Source organism: Phocoena phocoena, chromosome 6, assembly GCF_963924675.1.
Source record: "Phocoena phocoena chromosome 6, mPhoPho1.1, whole genome shotgun sequence".
NCBI lineage: Eukaryota > Metazoa > Chordata > Mammalia > Artiodactyla > Phocoenidae > Phocoena > Phocoena phocoena.
The window spans coordinates 67341619-67367581 of record NC_089224.1 but is presented as its reverse complement, the minus strand read 5'-3'; the positions used below and the strand labels follow the sequence as shown (position 1 = coordinate 67367581).

The following is a 25963-nucleotide window of genomic DNA, read 5'->3' as shown; positions in this document are numbered from 1 at the left end:
AGCACAGCTACTTGGCAGCAGCCCAGACCCTAAGTACAATGAGTATTGCTTTGCTTCAGAGATCTCTTCTTGGTCCTCTTTCTTTCCCTGTTATACCATCCTCACAGCCTACCACCACTGAGACCAGCCTGCCTGTCACATCTACATCACTGGCTGCCTGCCAGCTCATCACACTCCTCCCTCTCTCTTTTTTTTTTTTTTTCTCCCTCTCTTTTACCTCTAGTCTTCATTATATTAGAAATTTATTTTTTCTACCCACATTTCCCTTGGTCTGCCTCATTGTTTCCCAAATGCACTGATAACACCTGCAACTGTTTCAGCTTATATTCTCTGCTCTTCTGCTCCTCAACTGCCAGGCTTGATGGGAGAGAAGCATAGAATTGTACAGGCCGAGCCTATTACAGGTTCACACAAATGCAGTTTGACTATCATTGCAGCTCTGCAAGACATTTACTTCTATTCTGTGCAATCCTAACCTTACTCTCCCAGAGGCTACTTGTGACATTTTTTCTCTTCTTTGAATCCCAATCCTGCCTTCCCTCACTTCCAAATTCATGGCTAAGATCATTACAGTCTGGCAGGAGCTGCTCTGTATCTTCCATCATGTTTACCTCCATCGGTTGCGTCCTTCCTCCCAGTCATCTTCTCCCTAAACTCCCTGCCCCCATGGTATTTGGCCCACCTGCCATTCTCTTAATGACTGCTTCAAGGCTCTCGGTCTCTCATTCAATCCCAGTAGCCCCAGCTGCTCCTCTTCTACTTTTAAGCAAGATTAGCCCTCAGTATCTGAAAACAAAACAGCCAAATGTGTTTTCCTTGGCCTCGCTCTCTAATCTTAGTACTCAAACATGGCTTTGTTCCTTCTGTTGAGCTGTTAGAATGTGTGGTCCTCACTTCATGGCTGCATCACCTTCATCAGCAGCATCTCTTAATGTTCTCGGACTCTGACTTCTAAACTTGCTTTATCCAGATTCTGCCCAATATATAGTCCTGCCCTGTTTTCCTCCTGTTACCTGATAGCTCCTTTTTACCCTTTAGACTTTAAATATAAATATATTTTTTTAAAAGTTTATCCTTGATACTTTTCCCTCCTGGTTCTTTGCTTGGCATTCCCCAGTTCCAACTATCAACTGTATTTTCATGATGCCCCAAGATATGTCTCCACACAGATCTCTCTCTAGAATTACAACTCTGTTTTCAAAGGCCTACTGGACATTCCAACTTAATTTTCCTATGATTGCTTCCATTTAGCTTGTCTAAAAGTTAATCAGTTATCTTTTTCCAAAGCCTTTCCCCTTTGACATTTTTTTCTAAATGGCTTTTCATTTCCAAATTTATTTTATTTTAATTTTTGAGGGAAGAAATATAATACTAGCGGAATCATACTCTTTTGACTTGGTGCCAAAATACTCGTATGCAGACTCAGTTATCACTTCTGTAGATTATGAAATATTTTCCTTCATAGGAAGTACATTGTATTGCAGATGATTATTGTGGTCTGGTTTATCTTGGAGTACAGTGAATGTAGAATGATTTTATTTTTAGCAATTTATAATGTAATGCACTGCCCAGATCATGTCAGTTATTTGCTGATCAAATTCATTGTATTTTTACAAGTTAAAAACTCACAAGTAAGAACAGTAATTTCCGGAAATAAATTGGTCTTCCTAGGTAGTACATCTAAAAACAAATTAAAAGTTGACTCATGCTGTCCTCCAGCTGTTTCAATATCATTCTTACCTTGAATGAAGGTAGAAAAAAAACATTTGGACAATTTGTGACACGCTTGTCTCCAAAGCTGGTTTACAGGCAGGTAGTAATCTGTCTCTCCCCTCAGCACCCCATGGAATTTTCCATAAAGAACCCAGACACCTCCATCAGTGCACAGCCATAGACCTACCTTCTCCCAAATGTAGGGAGATACTTGCCAACTACGTTTTAAGGAATAGCATTTTTGCAAAGTATAACTTGTTTCTTTCATCACCACCAACTGTAAGATTCTAAGGTAAATATACTGTCTTTCCATATATGTTCCATAGGAGGGGAAAAAGTTTTCCTCTTTTCTCTTAGGGTTCCTGGCTAGATCTGAATATTAAACTGGCAAAGACAGATTAACAGGAGAAAAGCATGCACATTTATTTAATGTAAGTTTTATGTGACATGGGAGCCTTCATAAGGAAATAGAGACCCAAAGAAACAATTAGCCCTGAGTATTTTTATGCTAGGTTTGATGAAGAGTGGTCAGACGTAGAGAGATATGATAGGTCAAAGAGTATGAGGTAAGTGTAGTAATCTGGGGAAAAATTAGCAAGACCTGTTTGTTCGGATTCTTCTGGGCATCCTTTGTCTCCAGAGATAAGGATGCTCCTTTCCTGATATAGAGGAGCATCCTTATCTATACCATCCTCATCTATACCTCTCACATGTGAGGTTCTGTAGTCATAACCTGTTTCAGGGGAGAAGTTGTAGGGAAAGGTCAGAGTGACCTTCCTGCTTCTACTGTTTTCTTAAACTCCCTCAGCTTACAGTATTCAACATACTAAGGTGACATATTTTGGGATAGTATGTACTGAACCCCATCATTTACAGTTTACCTCCTGCATTCTTTGTTTCTCTAGCTGTCCTTATTTTTCTGTAATTAGGAAAACTTACTTATAAGACTCTACCAAGGGGGCTTCCCTGGTGGCGCAGTGGTTGAGAGTCCGCCTGCCAGTGCAGGGGACACGGGTTCATGCCCCGGTCCGGGAAGATCCCACATGCCATGGAGTGGCTGGACCCGTGAGCCATGGCCGCTGAGCCTGCGCGTCCGGAGCCTGTGCTCCATAGCGGGAGAGGCCACAGCAGTGAGAGGCCCGGGTACCGCAAAAAAAAAAAAAAAAAAAAAGACTCTACCAAGGAAAATGGGTGTTTGGAACAGGAAAGTCCTTTTAAACTGTTCCAAAGTGTTTGTATGGAAATTTGAAGAATCTGGGGCAAAGTTAAATTGCGATGCATAAGAAAGTGGTAGCAGTATTAGGGGCAGAGAAGGAAGATCAGGGAAAAATGATAAATATATTGCCCTGGTATATTCCTCCAGTATGGGAAACCCTAGTAGGAGGCTGGGTGAAGGGACTGGAGGAAAAGGAACGTGTGAAATGAGGATTTAGGAAGTGGGCTATAGGGAATAAGACACAATGCCTTTCTCCAGTTACACTATAATATGTTCAGGAAAGTCAACTTTGATCACTAATCCTTTTCAGTGTAAGTAGATTCTTTCTGGAAATGCAAAGATTCCTACACACTGATGGCACTCCTAAAGACTGCATGGTGGTGGTTGCATAGGGTGGTGTTACACAACTCGCATAGCAGAAAGCAGTTGTGATGCCATTGTTTTCTATTCATATTCATCATCAACATATATTCAAGGCACGGGTTGATGCTCGAGGCACTATGGAAAATGCAGTTATGAGACAAGGCACTTACAAGTCTAGTTATGAAGAGAGAACAACAATTATAAAAGCAATTGGGTATCATTGACAAGTGGGTGGTCCAGTCAAAATGTGTTCAGAGGAGGAAGACATGGTTTGCAGAAAAACCATGTCTACCAGCTGTTCCTTCCTTCCCACATCTATGTGACTTTCTACTTTGTCACGTATTAATATTTTGTAAATACCTTTGCCCTTTAGATACCTCTGTTTTCCATGTATGATGTCCTTGCGAAACTTTACACCATCTTTAGTTTTTGTGTTTCTTATGCTGTACCCTGATTCAATCTGCTTTAGTTCAATGAGAAGAACCTACTTAGCTATTCTGTTTGGGGAGTTCTTTTACGTACATCACATTCAGTAAATCTGGGCTACAACGAGAAAGCTTTGATTGTTCCTCTCTGAGACCTCACAACTAAAGATATGACTTGTTATTTGGTGGCAAATGTCCTTTAAGCATAACAATGATGAAACTCTTAAGGACTTGTAGTCTATTTTTTTTTTTTAACACATTCATCTCACAGGAATGAGGTCATCCCTGTTCCCCTCCGTCTCTCTCCCAACAAGTATCTGTGTAGCTAAATTCTTCTGATACATTTTTTTTTTTTTTGCGGTACGCGGCCTCTCACTGTTGTGGCTTCTCCCTGTTGTGGAGCACAGGCTCCGGATGCACAGGCTGCGGATGCACAGGCTCCAGACTCACAGGCCCAGCGGCCATGGCGCATGGGCCCAGCCGCTCCACGGCACGTGGGATCCTCCCAGACCGGGGCATGAACCCGTGTCCCCTACATCGGCAGGCGGACTCTCGACCACTGCGCCACCAGGGAAGCCCCTCTTCTGATACTTTCAAGACTTAGTCCAGAAGCAGCTTCCTCAAAAAAGCCTTCTATGATGCCATACTATTCTCATTCTGATGTTAGAAGCTGCCACGTTATGCAGTTCCAGGGGACGCCATTTACTTCCAGTCTATGTGAGTGCCACCTCCCGGATTTACGCAGCTCACAGCCTGAGCAGCAGTACACAGCAGCCTTGGGTGCTTCTCCCATAGTACCCTGTGCCTCAACTATTACATTATTGTTCCTTTCTATTTATGATTCTGTCCCCTAACACACTGTAAGTATTTTAGAGACAGAAACTGTAACTTAATTCTCCACCCATAGTAATTACAGAGTAAAGGTTTATTTTATTAGTGAAAAGGAAAGAAAGAAGTTGAATGGAACCTCTTTGTAAAATTCATACCTTAATGATGTCTCTAAAGACCTATGCTTAACTCACTGTTGTTACATATCCTGACTCATAGGTGTAGCAGTCCAGACTTTCTCCCCAATTCTGACTCCTGATCCAAAATACCAGGGTTTCCATTTTCTAAGAGCCTTGTACCCTTCTGACCCCATCTATTCCCCGTCCCTTTCTCTATCTGCTGTAATCTTGTTCATTGGCCATTATCACCTTATTCCCCTGACTCATTAACTTTATGGAACAAGTACTGGAGAATCTTTTGAAAGCTCTACCAACTCCAGTTTCTCCTCCAGGTCTTTCCCCCTCTTACTTCTGTTGTGCATCTCTCCCCTCCTCCTCCACACTTGCCACCAAAAGTTAGAAATTCAGCAATAAAGGTTGAAATTAGATTTTTATATCACTGTATATTTTTCTTCTCTGCCTTCCTCCCCAATTGGGAGGAAGGCAGAGAAGAAAAATCCATAGGTTTAGTAATATCAATTAGATATCAAATCTGTTTGTCTAACAGGGTGCATGCCTGGGTGATTAGGGTGCATGCCTCTTAAATAGGTTAAAAATATTTTTAGAAATAGTTTTTAGGTGACTTTCCTAATCCACCCTTGATCAGTATGTGTGGCCTCATTCTGCACATCATTTGTCTATTGCATATAAACAACATTCACCTACATACTCTCCCCTTTCAAGTCTGCGTTTCCAATTTTCTCTTACATAGAAGAGATCTGGGGGGTCCTGTTTCCAGCCACTGGTGAACATGAAGAGCAAGCCTTGCAAACTGGGGACTTTGACCTGCAGATGTGCTTTATTTAGAAAGCATACTACTTGGAAAAATGGTTTTTTATTTAACAAATGAAATTGGAAGATTTCACATAAGAATTCAACTTTACAAGTTTTCCTTAAAACTTGTTTTGAAATCCAACAGATGATCTGCTTTACGACATGGTAAAAATCAGTGGGGCTTAGTAACAATTACTTCATTTATACAGATATCCACTCCCCATAGACCACAGTCGTCACCACTCTTCATTGTCTCCCTAATGTGGAGGTCCAATGCATCTCTGCTCTTCCACTGTATTCTCTTATTGTGGAGAAATACTTCCTTGTATCCCTGGTTTTGTCAATTATAGGGACATGAAAAATGACTGGAGAGGGCAGTTTATTTCATGCAAAAAGTGGAAGTAGCTTATTTCTTTGTGCCAGTGACACATATTTTTATATATCAAATGCAAAAAAAAATGTGTTTGTGGAACTTTAACCAGGCATCTTCACTCATTTAAGTTACTTTCTTGTTCTTGTACACATATTCTGTGACCCTTGAAAAATAAAAAGAACGATATTATTAAAATAATAACAACATTCCAGGAAGTAACTCATTGCCAATGGCATAGGAGAATCCATGTAGAAAGAAGGTCAGGGTTAAAGAAAGGTGTTGGAGATGTTGAAGTGGCAGACAACAGTGAAGCAAGGCTCTGACTTAAACTCTTGCAACTCTAGATCCCTGTGTAATACCCACTGCTGTCTCATCCTCTCCACACAAGTGGAATATGGGGCCTGGATTGGGAGAGGGCAGATAGCGTAGGATCTGTCTTAATTTACCCTCTGGATACTTAGAAATCCAAGTGAGTGAAAACTAGACCACAGCGAAGACAGCACATAAGTTTTATTTTCAGAATCATTGTAGTCTGTATGCCATTTGGAAGCAGAAGTGTCTTGGTGGCTTCAAAGCCATATAAACAACACCAATAAATAGTATACAGTGATGGGTGGTAGCTGATAATTTGGTTTGCTTTGCCCATTAAAATACCATTTTTGGCAATCTATTTTTGTATTCTCTGTAAGATGATAACAATATTTTTTCTTCTAAATGAGTATGTCATAGTGCACTTATTTTTAGCTTCAACAAAAACAATTCCATAGCAGTCTGTTTGTCATGGTATTGTGCAGCTGTTGGTGCGATAACCACGTACCTAATAAAAAGTATTGTTTTATTTCCTCCATTCTCCCACATCCTGCCCTCCACTTACCCCTTCTAATTTCTCAATTTTTTCTTCTGCAGAGTGAAGCTAGAATGTTGTTAGAGTTTTAAAAAATGCTGTCATGATTCCCTCCATAATTAGCTTATTGGGAAAGTTTGGGTAAATATCTCATAGCTCAGCAGGGAAGACATTAAAAAAACAAAAACAAAAAACTCTTACTCAACTCAACTTGTGCAAGGGGTGAAGTTACTAGGGAGTTTTAATTGAAACCTCAACCATGAGCGTATAGTTCTCAGAATTCTGAAAACTGCTAATTAGGTTCAAAATTAACTTCTGCATGGAGTAGAAGACTATATTGAATTTAGGAATGTATTGTCACTATGTGGAAAAGTGATATCTATAAATAATCCAAAATGAAATGTGTCATGAGAGAAAGAAGTGTGTGTATGTTTTTTGTTTGTTTTATTTTTTTGGCGGGAGGGGCAGGAGATAATTGGTTCTTTCATTGGTTTTATGGACAAAGGAGGTATTATTCTGGTAAGTTCACTCTTGTGTTCTAGAATAAAATATGGGGATAGCAGAGAAAAATAACAATGAATTTTAAATAAAAGATAACATCTTTTTACCATACTCAGTGTTCTTGAGGAAAAACACGTGAGGGAGGTAAGATAAATAAATGAGGAAATCATCCAGGTAGGTCAGACTGAAATGAATACATCTTTTTTCAGAATTATCTGGATATTGTTCTACTGCCTTTTAATCAGTGACTTTATAACAACCACTGACTAGCCCAAATAATGTCTTTCATTTGATTCAAATTTTTGAAATAATGGCTGTAATAAATAAATTTTATTTTTGCTTTTCTTTTTATTTTAGATTTGTTTTATCCTTGTGGTGCCAGATATTTGAGAGAGCCTAGTACCTATGTATTGGTTGAGAAATATAGTTTGGCATAAGAGCGTAAAATGATGATCTCTCTGATATAAGGGGGAAACTTGAAAAAAAAATCATTGAAACAGCATAAAACATTTAAAGAAAAAATGTGGACAAATTATATTTTAGAGACCAACTGTGATACTTACTTGGTATAATATTGGAATATTCAATGGAATTCTTGAATCCCTTCTGCAATTTACCTCATTTTTCTCAAACAAGATGATGAGAAGAGATTAAAGTGATGTGGACAGTACCTGGAGTATTTCCATGTTATTCACCATAATTCCTTTAATCAATTTAAATTAATCAGTGTATGATTCCAGTCATTTGTATGAACCTTCAATCTGTGCAACACATTATTTTACATTGTTGCTGTCTTAAATAGTCAATTTCCAAATATTTTATGCTTGATAGCATGGCTAAATTTACTTTTTTATGATGAAGGATATATTTAAGTTTCACTTTTGCGCCTATACGTTGATGGTCCGTGAGTCCTTTTAATTCTTCTCTTCAAAACACTGTTTTAAAGAATATACAGGGCTTCCCTCATGGCACAGTGGTTAAGAATCCGCCTGCCAATGCAGGGGACACGGGTTTGAGCCCTGGCCGGGGAAGGTCCCACATGCCACGGAGCAACTAAGCCTGTGTGCCACAACTACTGAAGCCTGCACACTTAGAGCCGGTGCTCTGCAACAAGAGAAGCCAGGACAATGAGAAGCCCGCGCACCACAACGAAGAGTAGTCCCCGCTCGCCGCAACTAGAGAAAACCCGCGCTCAGCAACGAAGACCCAATGCAGCCAAAAATAAAGAAAGAAAGAAAGAAAGAAAGAAAGAATGTACTAACATGGAAACATTATATTTTTATTTCTTTAGCCACAGCTGTCAACCTACTGTGTTTGTTGAATTTCCTGTTTCCTTCCAGTCCATTTTGGCCAGTCACCATCACTTTCTGGTCACTTTGGTTTATTATAATTAGTCTAATCCTGTTTAACTTCCAATATCATATCTGATTTCATTGTTTTCTTCCCTCCCCCCAGCTGCAGATTGTGATCTTGGCTGCTTGGACTTTGGAGAGTAGGAGGGTCTGCCTTTTAGATCTTCATTACCTCTTCCTTTTCAAGGTCCAATCTCTTGAAAGAGGGAGAGAGAGGAATAGTGGAAGCAAAGCTTGTCTGTAACTAAGCTGCTCTGATTCCATCTGTGATCTACTCAGAGAATGGTCTTCGTGTAGATGTTACATTTGGGTGGGGGTGGGGGAGTGAGGGCTTTGTTCATCCTCCTTTTGATGACCTCTATTGCTGACAACTCCTGCAGAGAAAGACAGCTAGTTTCCCTTGAGTGCTTCCAGAAGGCCATGTTCCCAGTTCCTTCTGGTACTTCCTCATCTGTCTCTGCCCTTCCTGTCTTCCTTGCTCCTTCATATGGGGCCACAGGAGTCATAGGAGGCTTCTTCTGTCCCCTCTGATGGCCTCTGGGAACTTAGAAGGGGCTGCCCCACCATTTTTCTTCACAAGTGTAATGGACATTAGTCCTTTTAAGACTTGCTGACAGTACACTACTCTGAAGACCTTTCTGCTTTCGGACAACCCTAGCCCAGAAATGGGCACCAGGTTCTGTATTTATTATTATCCTACATTTCAGGGGGTGGATATTGACCTCACCTGAGAACTTTCTCACGGTTCTCAACTCCAGCTCAGGAATCAGCCAGCCAGGTTTCCTCACCGACTGCTGTACATGAGTCTCCTCCTCCCCTGACATGCTTGGCTTTAGCAAAAAATTATTCTTGCCTTTCTCTTACGGTTGGGACAGGCATGAGTAACCTCTAACCACAAAGAGCGCATAGCCATTAAGTCTAAGGCTGACCCTCAGGATCGTTCATCTATGCACTTGGGGGAATAGAGGACAGAGAAAAAGTTAGTGAATGGGGGCTCTGGTATCTGCTTCTGCCTCTCTGAGAAGAGGAACATATCTGGGGGGCTTGTTGTTAGTATAATATTGCTCCCTCCCTGTAATATAAAAGGTCCCTCTCAACATGCTGTTAGGGTGTGTGTGTGTGTGTGTGTGTGTGTGACAGTCTCTCTCTTCCATGAATTTTAAGCTACTTTGAGGCAGAAACCATATATTGCAGCTTTTTCATCCCTTCTAACTACCACTTTAACAATAAAATTGATATCAAAATGGTAATAATAATAGTAAAAAGAGTAAATGGTGCTTACTTTTTAGGTCAGGCACTGTTCTAAAAGATTTATATATATTTATGCATTTAATCCTCACAAACCCTACGAGGCCGGTATTGTTATTGCTGCAATTTAGCTTGTGAAAATAGGTTATGGAGTGGTTGAGTAACTTGCCGAAAGTCACACAGCTGATAAGCGATGAAGCCGGGGTTGGAACCCATGCAGCCTGCCTCTGAGGTTTATCAATACTGACTGTCCTCGTCACAAGCATATGGCCTTACTGTGAACAGGTGTTGGTAAAGTTAATTAGAAACGGATAATTTGCTCAGTCTGATTTAGTATGTGAAGGAACATATTAAATTTTAATTTAAGTGAATTATTTTACTTAAGAGAAAAATCAGATTATTATTTATGCATGCAACTTCATAAATTATTGTTGAACTCAGTGAATATGAAACTTTATAGATTAAATATAAGCAAAAATTAGTCCCGAAAGAATTGAGAACATTAAAACAATTCCTTCTAAAGATGAGTCGGAACAGTTGCTTAATGAGTGACTCTCCCTGAATATATTAGATATGTTTGTAAAAGTAAGTTTAAAAAGTTCAAACCGTATTGGTTATCTAGTCTCAGACACTATCTGGTATCTCTTTGTTGGTAAGAAAATAAAAATCAGAGTTCAGAACTATGAAGTCCATTGTTCTCGCCTTGCATCTCCTTAAAATCACTGATGATCTTCTCCCAGATTTAAACAGATGCTTTTCAGACCATATCTCTCATACTCCCCTTTCCTCTCCTCCTCTGTCTCCAGCTCTGCCCCTCGTTCTCCACCCACTCATTTTCCCCTCAGTCTGTCCACTGCACCAGCTCTGAGGTGCACTGAGTCTCCTCTCTGCTCTCTTCCTGCTGTGCGTTCTTTGCCCTCTACCCCTTCTCTGGCCAGCTCCCTGCAGTTCTAACAATGGGTATCTGGGGCAAATTCAACTCTCTTGACAATGCTCTAATGGAGAAAAAGAAAGAAAACTGGTCAGCTAAAACATGGCATAAATTTTTCACAAGCTCTTATCTCTACCCCATCCAATACACATTTCTGTAAACCATTTCAAATTGTTAAAAGAAGCAAGTATTTCCCTTTCTGACTTACTTCACTCTGTATGACAGACTCTAGGTCCATCCACGTCTCTACAAATGACCCAATTTCGTTCCTTTTTATGGCTGAGTAATATTCCAATGTATAAATGTACCATACAAATATCGTATATTCATATATGTGGAATCTAGAAAAATGGTACAGATGAACCTATTTGCAGGGAAGGAATAGAGAACGCAGATGTAGAGAATGGATGTGTGGACGTGGGGAGGGGAGGGGGGAATGAATAGGGAGAATGGGATTGACGTATGTGCACTGCCATGTGTAAAACGGATAGCTGGTGGGAACCTGCTGTATAGCACAGGGAGCTCTGCTTGGTGCTCTGTGGTGACCTAGATGGGTGGGATGGCAGAGTGGGGTGGGAGGGAGGTCCAAGAGGGAGAGGATATATGTATACATATAGCTGATTTACTTTGTTGTACTGCAGAAACTAACACAACATTGTAAAGCAACTACACTCCAATTTAAAAGAGGAAAAAGAAACAAGTAGATTCAGTGAACTTGTTATTTGGTGGATTGACTTTCAGCAATCCAGCCTTAAATGAAGTGGCCATTCAGTCAGCTGGTAAAATGGTGAATTGTCTTTTGAGATATTGGCCCTGAGGCTGCCCTGGTTCCTGCCTTTCTGGTTGTTCAGCTTGTCCTTTGATACCATGACCTATCCCAGCATGCTTTGTGCTTAAGCTGGTTGGCCTCTGTGACTTGATGGCAAGAACCCTGACTGCTTTGAACCTTAGTTCAGCTAGTCTCTGAGCAGGTCTGTTGGGAGTGGCAGAAGCAGAAAACTCTGGGGCCATCTGGCTCTCCTGTTTTCAGAGTTCCTATGATCACTTGTGGTCTGTGCACTTGTCTTGCTCAGTATAAACCTGGACTTTTTAATATGTATATTATATTGTAGATACACACTGATGGGGTTAGGATTAGGGTTAGAGTTACGGTTATGGTTAGCTTAGTGCTGGATTTTGGATTCTCTGGTGAGATTCCTCTGGTCACAGAGACTATTGACCTCCATATGGCCAAATCCAGTAGCTACAATTCTGTCATTATACTTCCTGATAATCCTATTGATTTTTGCAATGTTGAACATTCTCCGCTACTTAAAACCTTTTTCTTTGTTTTCCAGAATCCTTCTTTCCAGGATTTGTGGTTTCTCTTTTAATAATAAATAAAAATTTATTTTTTAAATAAACTGCTATTTCTGTCATCTTTACAAATCTATCTTTAGCCACCCACTCCCTTTAATAATGTGTTTCTTCAGGACTCAGGCTCTGACCCTCTAGTTACCTTACCTTACATTCTATTTTTTAAATTTATTTATTTATTTATTTACTTATCCGGCTGCGCTGGGCCTCAGTTGCGGCACGCAGGATCTTTGTTGCCGCTTGCGAGATCTTCGTTGCGGCATGTGAGATCTTTTTGGTTGCAGCATGTGGCATCTTTCTTTTAGTTGCAGCATGTGGGATCTTTAATTGTGGCATGCGGGCTCTTAGTTGCAGCATGTGGGATCTAGTTCCCTGACCAGGGATCGAACCTGGGCCCTCTGCATTGGAAGCAGAGTCTTAACCACTGGACCACCAGGGAAGTCCCTACCTTACATTCTTAAACATGCTTATCCATGCCCATGACTTCAACTGATACATCTCTACTTAAAATCCGCAAATTTCTATCTCTTGTTTTGGCCTCTCTACTGGTCTCTAGACACGTAACAACTGTTCACTCGTTTTAATTTGGTTATTTCACAAGCACTTCAAACTCATCATCATCCAAATTTTCCTCTTCGACATTGCCCATCTGGTAAATGGCACCACTGTTTACCCACTCTACCCAGCCTTCTCTGTCATCCCATTCAGTCACCAGATCCTACCATTTCCACCTTCTTCACCACATCCTACCATTTCCACCTTCTAAGTCAGCATCAACCACTCTCTCCCTCTTTGCTTCTCCCTCTTCTTTTCCCCCTCTATCTTTCTTTTTCATCACCATTGCTCCTGCCTTAGTGCAGAGCTGCATCTTTTCTCTCCCAAATCATTACAACTGTTTCTGAATAATTATTTTCTTTCCAGTCTTACCTCCCTTCAATCTGTCCTTCATACTGTGGCCTTGGAGGGAGCTTCTGAGGTGCTGTTCTGATCATATCACTTCCCTGGGTAAACCTTGTCATTGATGTCCATTCCCTTTAAAACAAAGAGTTATCTCATTAGCATGAACATGTAACCTGGTAACACGTAACATGAAACCTTGTAACCTAGCCTCTGCTTAGCTCTCTAACATTTATTCTTTTGCCTTCTAACATGTATTCATCACTCCAGCAATAGCAAACATGGCATTTCCTAAATGTGCCATGTACCTTAATGTTTCTCACCTGTTTGTAAGACCCATGTGAAGCATCACCTCCCCAAGGAAACCTTCTCTGACCCCTCAGCTTAACATAGATGCTCTTCCTTTGTGTTCCTACAGCCTCGAATACACATATATCTCTGCCTTAATGCTTATCATACCCTTCTGGAATAGTCTATTTACTTTTCTGTCTCTTACACTAAGTCCAAACCTATTTACTTTATCTCCCCCAAACCTAGCTCAGTACATAGGAGGTAATCAATAATTGTTTATTAAATGATTAATATATTAATGAATGGGTGAAATATAATAAGAAAATTAAAACAGAAGAATTTTTCTTATTTAAAAATACAAGTGGTTCCTCTGAACAATTTCATTTACGTAATGTTATTTCTATTTTAAAATACTCTTTTGCATGTTTGGAGGGCAGTTGCATTCTTGCTAATTACATATTTCAATTAATATTGTGTAAAGCTAGTTATGCCATGTAAAGTATGCCCATTCTATTGAATAAGAGTATAATAAAATACGTGCTACAAAATATTGTAGTCCAAATGATTCAGTCTACATTGTTTTTCTGTCCTTTATTCATTGTTATGACTGTCAATTATTATTATACAGTAGATAAGGAACCTGTAGGTCATGAGAAAGTCAGAAGTATTATATTTTATTATGAACTAATCTTGCTCTAATCCCCAATGCAGCTACTTCCTTCTAATAACATTGTTTTAAAAGATCTTCTGACATCTGCATATACTCAGTAACGTGAATATAGCAAACTTTTAGGTATTTCACTCATCTCTGTACAGCATATTAAATTACTAAGAATTTCCTTTTGAAATCATTTCCTGGAATATAGTATCTTTCTTAAAGTCTAAGCCTTTTTCCTAAAACAGTCTCCCTTTCCCCTAGAGGCTGAGTAATCAGAGGCTCCCCTATTCACCTTCTCCTTAGCATGGTACCAGATACTCAGCAAGTTCTCAGTGACTGTTTCTTGAGTCTACATCCTTGAAACTCTTCTTCCTTTCAGTTTTACCACATTTAGAGGATTTTCAAGCCACCAAAGCCCCTAATATATTCTCTGCAAAGCCAAGGGTTTATTTAAGGGTATAATACAGCAGGAAACAGGAAGTAGAGTGAGTGTTTCTTCATCTCCTTGGAATTGTGGGCCCCTTGAGAATCTGATGTAGTCCTCTCTCAAGGAAAATGCACATACTCATATACTCACAAACGTTAAAAGTTCAGGGAGTCATAGAGCTCTAAAAGGATTTCATTGACTCTCCTGGGTCCATGGAACTCAGATTAGCTCTGAAATCAGGTTTGATTATGGCTGGAGTGAAGGATGTTGTGTTAGGACATGGTAGAAGATGAGGCCAAACCAGAGGTAACCAAGAGATGGAGAAGGACTTGGATTCCATGAAAGCAGTTGTGATTTCTTCCTAAGGAAGCATTAAAACTCATGATAACTAAATCGAAGGATATTTATAAAACCAAGACTACCAAGCCAGAAAGTAAAATTCCCATTTATTTTATGGGGAAGGTAAATATAATTTTGTATAAGCATCACGGGGGAAATAATGAGTTCCTAGTGTTGCCTCTTTGCTCAGTAAAATGCCACTAAGTTGGAAATCTCATATTTCAGCAGACCGAATCTATTTGCACTGAGTTGGCAGTAGTTAAGTACCTTTCTCTACAAAGTATAAGGCTTACTTATATCTAATATTTTGTCTAGTAAAAAAACAAAACCAGAAAGTTATGGCCAGTTCACTCTCATACATATAGTTGAGTGACTGTAAAGGGTCAGGCACTATGCTAGGCTCTAAGAGGAATATATAGACAATTTTTAGAAGACTAGAGCTTCTTGAACAGCTTGAAAAAGAGATGCACAAATAACTGTGGTGAACGCTGTAACTAAGGTCCAGTTTTAATGGGAAAGAAGAAAAGAGGATTTGATCCTCCCTAGTGGAATCTGGGAAGACTTCACAGAGGAGGTAGAACTTGAGCAGGCTTTGAAGACAGTTGGATTCTGACAAGTGGAAGTGAAGTACGGAGACCACTGTAGTTAAAATATGTTCAGAGGGAAAACACAGAAGTTAGGGAGAGCAAGGAGAGTGGTGAATAGGCTCCTTGGGTTGGCGCAGAGGTGTCAGGATGCACGGTAAGGAAATGCCCTATGTGGCAGAACATGCTCTGCATCCCACATTCAGCAAACCTTGAGCACTTACTATGTGCAAGTGGAGAGAGAGAATGATAAGCCATAATCATAATAGGAAAGTTATAAAGGATTTGATAAGTGATAATGTGATTTTTAAAAAAAGAAAAAATAAAGCAGAGTAAGGGGGATTGTAGTGCCTTTTAGGACGCAAGTTAACGTTTTAAATTGGGTGGTCCAAGCATAATTCACTGAGAAAGTGACCTTTGAGCAAAGCCTGGAAAGGGATTAGGGAGAGAAACATTCAGATATCTTAGGGGAGAATGCTCCAGGAAGAGAGCGATGAGGCCAAAGTGTGCTTGGTTTGTTCAAGGGATGACTTGGACACCAGTGTAACTGGAGCTGAGTGCAGAGGAGAGAAGTAGAAGACACAGTCAGGTAAAGTGGTGTGTGATGCAGGTGGGGATGTGTACTATAGGGTCTAATCGAAGGTTTAGGACCTTTCTTGCTTCCTCTGCCAATATTTTCCCCAAACACTCTAACAGTTCCACAGTTTTGGAATCTCAAAGAAAACATGGAGGCAATGTTCCCTGGAAGGGATGTAGTGATTCATCTATTCATAGCACAGTGTATGGAATCAACATAGTCTATTTTATTTCACATTTTTTGACTCAACCATACAGATCTCTGGAAGGGAGATGATTTTGCTAGACTTCAAATAGTAAGGAAGCAGTACTTCTGATTGTTACATGTTCCCCATGATTGACATCGTTCTAAATACTTTTGCTGCAAGCATCTTTGCTGCAAACATTTTCACCACATAACTAATTGGCTGTAAGGCAGTTTTTCCATAAAAGATACAGTAACAAAAAATAAAAGAGGGACATTTAAAAGGACATAATGAAATATGAGAAATGAATAACAAAATTTAAAAACTTGTGAAATATAAAATATTTGAATACATTTAAAATGTGTTGATTCATGGCAGTTCTGCATAAATAACTGATTTTATTTTGTGGGTTGTACCTAAGCACTTGTCTTCCAAGTATTTTCTCCTAGTATTTAATGCATTTTTTTTTTTTTTTTTGCTTGTTGATTCATGTCCTTATCTGGCATCACACTTTTTCTTTTTTGCCAAAATTTTCATTGAGAGGTATCAGTTTACAAATACTAGGATGTATATTTGTACCTGAGCTTTGTATTGCATTGTGAAAGCCTCCTACACTGTTGTTTGTTCTTGGCATATTGTCACATGTCCGTTGACATTCTAAAGTCCTGTAGGAATCTGCATTCAACTCTGCACCTTTGAGGCCCTGGCCTCTTTCTCCTCCAATGTAGTGTGTTTCAAAATAAGAAACCGACTCTTGAGGCAAATCATCCTTATCTGTCAGCTGGACAAAGCCATCAGTAACGTCGCTAACTGGAAGAAATGCTAATGTATTTCAACCAGTTGAAACCAAACTGTTGAACCAAAAACTGTCAACCAATTGTATCTTTCACGGCAAAATTGCCTTACGGCCAATTAGTTTTACGGCAAAATGCTTGAGGTAAACATTTACGGCAAAGAAGCTTATGGAAAAAATACCGGGCTCTGAGGCACTCCCGTGTTGCCTTCGATATAACAGGTAGGAGTTATTTTTCATTGGAAAATTTTGACTTCAAAAATATTCAAAGGGGGGCTTGCCTGGTGGCGCAGTGGTTGAGAGTCCGCCTGCCGATGCAGGGGACACCGGTTCGTGCGCCGTTCCGGGAAGGTCCCACACGCCTTGGAGCGGCTGGGCCCGTGAGCCATGGCCGCTGAGCCTGCGTGTCCGGAGCCTGTGCTCCGCAACGGGAGAGGCCGCAACAGTGAGAGGCCCGCATACCGCAAAAACAAAACAAAACAAAACAAAAAAATATATATATATATTCAAAGGGAATTTTTAGAAAGAAAGACGGTAATTATGAAATAAGTTTCTTGGGACTTCCCTGGCGGTCTAGTGGTTAAGACTCCACTCTTCCACTGCAGGGAGCGCAGCTTCCATCCTTGGTTGGGGAACTGAGATCCCGCGTGCCAAGCAGCTCAGACAAAAAGAAAGAAAAAAAAAAAAAAGAAAATTCCGTTAATAAGTTTCTTAAAAATGAAAGATGGAGAGAAAATATGTTTACAGGTTTTAGGTTCATTAGGATTTTTAAAAAAGCGTATATGTATTTTTTTTGGCCAGATATTGAAGTATGCATGCTTGATATGTTGGGTTTTTTTTTTTTGCGGTACACGAGCCTCTTACTGTTGCGGCCTCTCCCGTTGTGGAGCACAGGCTCCGGACGCACAGGCTCAGCGGCCATGGCTCATGGGCCCAGCCGCTCCACGGCATGTGGGATCTTCCCAGACCGGGGCACGAACCCTTGTCCCCTGCATCAGCAGGTGGACTCTCAACCACTGCGCCACCAGAGAAGCCCATGCTTGATATGTTTTATTCAACATAATGACATTTGGGTTTCCTCTTTAATTAACAGAGATGATGTAGTCAAGCCTTATTTCTTCACGTGACTCTATCTACAGCAAGGATGTACAAAAACATAGTTTTTGTGTTAATGGCCCTCTCTGGCCCATTGTGTTCACTACTGTTTGCACCATACTTTATTTCCTATCCTTACAATGACTCTATAAGACAGAGATTTTTAGTGAAATTTTCAAGAGTTACCTGAAGCTTACAGAGGTAAAATAATTCTGCCCAAGTTAACAGTCTATTTGTTGTGGTGCTGTAATATTAGTTCATATTGCTCTGACCCCAAATCCTTTGTAAATTCCACATGATTGAATTGTCATCTTCTTTTTAATTCCCTTTGAACCATATGTAGCTAGAGTCCGGAGAAGGAATAAATTGTTAATAGGGTAGTAGCTACTGGGTGTTTGTCTCTGCCAGATATGGTATCCTAGACTAATTTAGGTAGTAGGCATTTAAAAGTCCTGGATTCAAATGCTACCTTCCCTCTATGAATGGTATGACTTCGGTCAAGTTACTGTACAGTGTTGAGCTTTTATTTCCTGATCTATAAAGTGAGGATTCATGGCTACCTTGCAGAGTTGTTGGCAGAATTGAATAAGGGCATATTTTGGACTAAGTAAGCTTTCCGTTTTTGCTAGTTGAATGTAAGACCTTTTCTTTGTGTGGTTGGCAGAGCGTATTTTTATATCAAGGATTAATAGTCCAAGCTGTGTCACAACTTTAAGATTGCATGTATTGCTCCCTGTGTAATACTATAATTAGGTTTCAATTAGAAAAGTTCACAACCAGTCTTGCATGGCAAGTTGTGTTAACCTCATTTAACCCAGTCAAATGTTCTGTGATACCAAATGCAAAATTTTTTTGACAATCTGTCCTCATGGTTTTTGAAATAATTTAATTATTTCAGTTTCAACAATCTGTGTGCTCTTCAGCTTAGGTCTTCTCTTACTAAACTACTTGATTCCTCCTATCCATGAAAGAATAACTAAAAATAGCATATCTTTAACCCAATTCCTTTATTACTTGCTATCTACCCTCAAATGTTGTTGCTTAAATATTAGGCCATCACAGATCTATAGTTCTTGTGTCCTGGTCATACTTAAAAACAAGAATGATGTAGCAAAGCATTTGTAAGCTAATAGCTTGGCCAATTACTGAACTTTGATTAGAGTTTTAAGTTTCTGAAAAAATGCATTAATGGAATACATATAGACATATATGTATTCCATTAATACATTTGACTTATAGATTTTGACTTATAGATTTTAATTGATAGATTTTAATTGATATTATCTTTGTCGTGTAATAAGATTCCTTAGAGGGTACCCTTGGTTTAATTTTACCTTGCTCTGACTATGAAAGAGGCAAGAGTTGGGTAAATGATACTGTAGGATACTGTAGGTGACTGTAGGATAGAAAGTAGTAGAAACTAACCTTTTTTGAAATTAATAGCTATAGCCTTTAAAACTTTTTGAAGTAAAAGGTAATACTTTTAAAGATGTTTAGATAGTATTATAGACACATTTATGGTAATTTGCTTCTGATATTTTTAAGTTGTGATACTTTGCTATTTGTTTAGGCAAAATATTCTTTGCCTTCAGAACTGGAACATTTGTTAGCTCAGCAAACCAAAATGTTCCCTCAGCATTGTGTAGGTGTTATGCTTTTTGTTTATAATGTGCTATTATTCATCTTCTATTTATATTTGGAAAATAAACCTGGAGTCTAAGAAAGTGTGTGTCCAATGTGGATTATTGCAGTCAGGGAAGCCCTCACTCATCCATGTGTGTGGGAAGCAGGCAGAAGTCAAACATTTAAATATTTGATCACATATGCTTTATGGAAATTATACTGGACTTTGACATTCTTGGACACAATTTTCATGGAAGCCCCTTTGTAATAAGGGTTATGACTTAGAGCACTTTCAGGTGATTTGGCCTTGGAGAATGATTGTCTTGAAGATGCTTATTATGACATCAAGCTGTGATCATTTTTCTTTCCAAAGCAATTTGGAATGCGTTCACAAGTGGCATCTAGTATTCTTGCATGAGGGTTTGCAAATTTTTAACGGGGTGAAGCTTTCCTGATCCTATATTAAGAATAAGTCTACAAGTCTCTTAAGAATCCTGAAGAATGCTTATTATAGCAAGTTTTCTTAAGTACGGTGATGAGTAATTTAGAAATTTAAGTACATTTTTGTCTGTCTCATAACTTGAAAAGCATTTAATAACATCATATGGGATTATATGGGCAGCAACCTAAGCACAATCAGTTCTTCTCATTTAAATCTATAAAAGAGAGCAAGAAATTTGACTTGCTTTAAAAAAAAAAGTAGATTAAAAGACTAGGCTAATCATTTAATTATTAATAATCATAGTTGGTATATACTGATCAGTTACTGTGTATCTGGTGCAGTGATAAGCTGATGAACAATGTATACACTGGTGGTATACTTATATTCTGTATAAAGAAACAAAGGCTTAAGAATTTAATGACTTGCCCAAGTCTGATGACAGTATTCAAACCAGGAATGATCTGACTGCAGAATTCAGGGCCTCAACCAGCAGACGCCATGGCCTTTCTCAAACTCCCAATGTACCTGAACTAACAAACATCAGCCTAGGGTTGACCACTAGGGAGAAGAATGCCAACACACAGTCTGGTTACTAGAATATGGCAGTTTCTAGATTAACTTAGAACAATGGCTTTCAACTCTCATTTTGTATTAAAATTATCTGCGCAATTTTAAAACATCCTGAGATTCTGATTCAATTGGTCTTGGGTGGGACCTGGACACTGGTATTTTTTTTTTTTTTTTTTTTTTTTATGCGTTACGCGGGCCTCTCACTGTTGTGGCCTCTCCCGTTGCGGAGGACAGGCTCCGGACGCGCAGGCTCAGCGGCCATGGCTCACGGGCCCAGCCACTCTGCGGCATGTGGGATCTTCCCAGACCGGGGCACGAACCCGTGTCCCCTGCATCGGCAGGCGGACTCTCAACCACTGCGCCACCAGGGAAGCCCCTGGTATTTTTTTTTTTAATTGCCCTATAATTGATGTTAATGTGTAGCCGAGATATAGATGCATTTATTTAGGGCAGACTGTGTCTTGTAAGACAGCAGCGTTCAGTGGAAATACTTCAATTTTGTTTCAAGTTTAATTTTTAATATATTTGAACTATTAATTAAAATAAAATATACAATCAGTTGTATTAACTACAAATGTTAAATCTCAGGATGAGCCAAGCTCATTTTAGCCTCAGGGTCTTTGCAGTTGGCCTGCAATACTTTGAAGCTTTGCCTGGATGGTTTCTTCTCTTTATTAAGGTTTCCACTCTGTAGTTCCTTCTGAGAGACTGTGAGTGTCTCCCAAAATACCTCCCCTGATTTTTTATCTCATTGTTTTTAAAGGTTTTCATTAAAACACTTTAATTTCCTGAAATTGTCTTATTTTCATTTGTTTTTTGTTGGCTTCCTTGCAAAATGTAAACAGAGATCTTGTCTGTCTTGTTTTAACATGTGTCTGTCCGTAGCACAAGGAGTGGAGTTTGGCATAGAGTAAGTACTCAATAAATGTCTGTTGAATGAATGAATGAACGGTGAAAATTTAGCATAGATTTTTGATTAGTCCATCTGTTTATAAGCTAAACTGACTCTCCCAACTTTGAACACAAATTCTGTGTACCTTACTTCCTAGATAACTGGAAAAAGAACACACCTGGTACACAGGTAGAGGTATTCTGAATTCAGTTTAAAATAAAGGTGATTTGATAAAGCCTTCATTCGTAGCTGGGATTGTGACTCTTACTTGATGATAAAACCATGTTTCTGGAAAATATTAATTGTGTTTTACAATAAATTGACATCTCTGATACGTAGCAAGTCTAGTTTTTTAGACTATCCAGCGAAAATAAAAGTCTAAGGTAATGCTTTTCGAGTATGTGATTAGTACACTGGATGTAGTTCTGCAAGTCTGTACCATTTTGAAGGGAATCTTGATTTTGAATTCTAGACTGTATCATTCTTTTCTTTGATAACCTTGGCACAATATTCTTTGGATAAAATAAAACTATTGATATTTGGGAAAGTTGAGTTTCTAAAAATGGGAACTTGGATAACAGGGAGTAATTAAAATACCTCATAACTCTTGGCCTTTGTCTGCTTATTCAGGATGGCAGTTCTTAGAAACCGCTGAAGCAAGTTCTTAGAATAATATAAAAGAAAGCTCACTTCTTGATTGACATTGGCTTAGTACTTAATGTGAGATGGGGAAGTTTTCTTCAGTTAGAATATTTTGAAGGAGGGAGGTCAGTTGGGTTTCATCCCATGCAAGTATCTTTTGACCTGCTGCTGATTATAAAGTTTGTTAGCTTGCAAAGTAGCAATAGACTTAAGAATTTTTAAATGTGAAGACGACTTACGTACCGTTTAGTTCAATCACTTTATTTTACATCAGGGAAACTGGGGCCCAAATAGGAGAAGTAAGTGTGGAACTCTGTCTTCCCTCAGTAATTGCAGTGTAGCTACATGCTGTGCCTTTCTAGCAAATGTAGTGAAAGGTTTGCTCTTGTATCTTTTGGTGTTTTTTCGAGAAGTGTTTTGCTTTGTACGTATAAAGGCTAAAAATACATGTTTTAAATATATTAATAATTATATATGTATAATATAAATGCAAAATATCACTGGATAAGAGATCTAAGGCATAAGCAATCATTTGAAGTGCCAATTTGAAGCTAAAGTTTTTCTGTGGATCTATCTAAAATAGAATAACATTTACTTGGAGAATTCAAGGAAAATAAGCTCCAAAGTTTCTTTTTGTTTTTGTTTTTGCTGTTTAAGACTTGAACTTTGCCATTGTAGCTTCCCTCAGGTTCACTCTCACAGTGCCAAACTAAATTTACTCCTGGTGTTTTTAACATTGGCCTTACAGAAAAATGGCTACATAAACCTCAAATTGTGAAACATTAAAGGAATTTGAAAGAAAATATTTTATTTGACTATGTGCAAGTAAATCAGGTTGCTAAATTACAAGAAAAAATGAAGGTGCTTATTATACTTGGTGGGTCCCATTTTAGTGGTATAGAATTCCAACTCCTATGGGAATGTAGTGAAAAAGCACAGACTTCAGTCAGGTCTAACAGGGTACAAGTCTCACTACTGCTCACGAGCCAGGGCTCTAGGGCAAGTGACAGAATATCCCTGACCCGCCTTTGGCTTAGCTGCAAAATTACCCTGAGATAAAAAGTACAGTGAAGTGAACTAAACAGGGAAGGGTGTGTCCCAAGGCACCAATGTTAAGGGAGTACAAACCTTTTAAAAATTGAAATTTTAATGATGTCATTTAAAATAATGTAACCTTTGCATATTGACAGCATATGCACTGAGCTTAGTACCTAATTAGCAAGAAAGAGTAATTAAAACAGGAAGCTACCATGTGACAAGTATTGTTACTGATACCTGCACCTGAGGCATATTACCAAGATGATCTGATGGTTCTACTTTCTGTGGGCTCAGTATTGCCAGTGACCGCCCTGATAATGCCAACTTCACAAGGGCGTTATAAAGATTCCATGGGGTAAAATGCTGCTATGACTGTATAAATGGTAGTCATTGGCCATTGTGACAGGAGCTCTTTCTCAGGTCTCTAAGTTTAGTATTATGTTGACTTCCTTATCAACCTGATATCTCTTTTACTAGACTTTCTGCAGGGTAAGGTCATTGCACTGTTTTATTCTTTGAGTCTACCAAGTAAGTGCCTGATGTGGAATAGGTCCTTTTTGAAGAGTTCAAATGAATGTATACAGTCATCTAAAAGTTACTTAACTGGGTATCTTGTTATCATTTTGAGAGCTCTAATCTCTGTCCTAATAGGACAGATGAGCTAATAAAAGAGAGTTGAGTACCAATTCTACTCCCCAGATGGCCTCAACCTTCTTGGGCAGCAGTAAGGTCAGGAAGAGTCAGTGGTGATCACTCCATTGTGAGGACAGACTGTATCTAATTCTGCTGGCTCTCCCCTCTGTATTTCTGTTCATCGGCAATATAATGGGTTGGAATTCATAAAATAAAGTTCTCACTTGTTTATATTACTTTCATTGGACATTAATGATCCAGTTAAATGGAAAATAGAACTTTTGTTTTTTTGGGTTTTTTTTTGCGGTACACGGGCCTCTCACTGTTGTGGCCTCTCCCGTTACGGAGCACAGGCTCCGGACACACAGGCTCAGCGGCCATGGCTCACGGGCTCAGCCGCTCCGCAGCATGTGGGATCTTCCCGGACCGGGGCACGAACCCGTATCCCCTGCATCGGCAGGCGGACTCTCAACCACTGCGCCACCAGGGAAGCCTGGAAAATAGAACTTTTTTGTGCGGGGGTGTGTTAAAGGTGTATTTGCTCTCCCATTTAAGTATTTCCTTGAGATTGAAACCTTTTAATAATGATTTACTCATGTAAGTACAATACTGTTATAAAGAAATTTGTTAGGTCGTTAAGTCCTGAGGAGCAAGGTACAAGGCAGTCAACATCCAGCCCCTTTTTTGAGAATACGTAACATATACCCTCTAAAGTGACTTGGTTTTTAGCTGTGGCCCTGACTTGAGAAATAAATCTCCAAGTTACACTGCGCCACCAGGGAAGCCAACAAGCCATAGTTCTTATAGCTCTTTTGAAAGGAAAGGCAGATTTATCACAGAGTGGTTTTTATAATGTACATTTTTCAGTTGTTGATGGCAGATAGTTGAAGCAAAAACCTCAGAACAGTCACACGAGAGTTTAACACATAATTTTGTAATAACGGAAGCATGGTTGTTTTCAACCTTTTTTTTTTTCCCACTGGGAGCCCATTCCATATTAGTGTGTATAGAATTGCCTTTTACTTTTTAAGGGATACTAAATTCCTTTTATTTGGATTTATATAATGTAGTCAACCATTCTCCTATGGATGGAAATTTATGCTGTTTCCAAACTTTTGCTGCTATAAACAGTGATGCAAAGAATGTCTGTGTCCATATCATTGAGTGTTTGGGTGAATACTCTGTAGAATAAATACCTAGCAGTAAAATTGCACATTTTATTGCATTTTTTATTTTTGATAAAGACAGCCAAATTGTCTTTCATAGAAGTTGTATTAATTTACACTCTCATCAGGGGTTTGAGAAGATACATAATTCTTCACATCAAGCTTTTAGATCTTTACCAACCTGATGGGTGAAAAATGGTATCTGAACACGTTTAATTTACAGAGCTCTTGTTACAAATAAGAGCATTTGAAGTTATTTATGTTTCATTTTCTATGAACACTCTGTATATTTTCTGTTCTTTTTTTAAATCTTAGATTGTTCTTTTCTGATTTGTTGAAACTCTTTCCATATTGGAAAACCTATGCCTTTGTGATAGGGTTTGCAAATATTATTTTTCCTCATTTGTCATTTGTCTTGAAGCAATTTAGTGATATGTTTTGTCATGAAGAAAATTTAGATTCTTTATTACCTATTCAATTTATGAATCTTTAATTTGATGACTTCTCATTGCAAATTCTCCCCCCCCCAACACACACATAACCTCTCTCTCTCTCTCTCTCTCTCTCTCTCTCTGTGTCTCTCTCTCTCTCTGTGTCTCTCTCTCTCTCTCTCTCCCCCTCCCTCCCTCCCTTCCCACCTCACTCACTCTCTTTCTCTCTCTTATATGTTTGTAGGGTTTTATCTGGAATTTATTTTGTTATGAGATAGATATCCAACCTTAGTTTTTCCCATATGATTTCCTAGTTGTCTCAATTTTTAATCTAGTTCTCCTACATGCCACTTACATAATAAACTAAAGTCCCACATTTATTTGGTTCTATGTCTAGACTCTGTTCTGTTCCATCTTTCTTTCTTTCATCACAATATTTTAGAAGCAGTAGATTTATAATAAAACTAGTTTTCATTCCACCCCCTCTTCTTCATTAGAATTCTTTTCTAAAAATTTCCTTTTTGTACACATTTATTTTCCACATGAATTAAATAAACAGCTTGGTATAGGTCTAAAAAATATGTTGCAGTTGTATTTAA

The 25963-nt window shown here is 39.0% G+C and overlaps 1 protein-coding gene and 1 non-coding gene across 5 annotated transcripts in view; one reads left to right on the top strand and one right to left on the bottom strand.

The window, feature by feature from the left end:
• Positions 1-25963, top strand: part of TRPM3 (transient receptor potential cation channel subfamily M member 3) — a 787839-nt gene that overhangs the window by 221827 nt on the left and 540049 nt on the right. The gene's annotated exons all lie outside the window — the stretch shown is intronic.
• On the bottom strand, positions 12451-12521 carry TRNAW-CCA (transfer RNA tryptophan (anticodon CCA)). Its single transcript has one exon. It is a non-coding gene; the product is annotated as a tRNA-Trp (tRNA).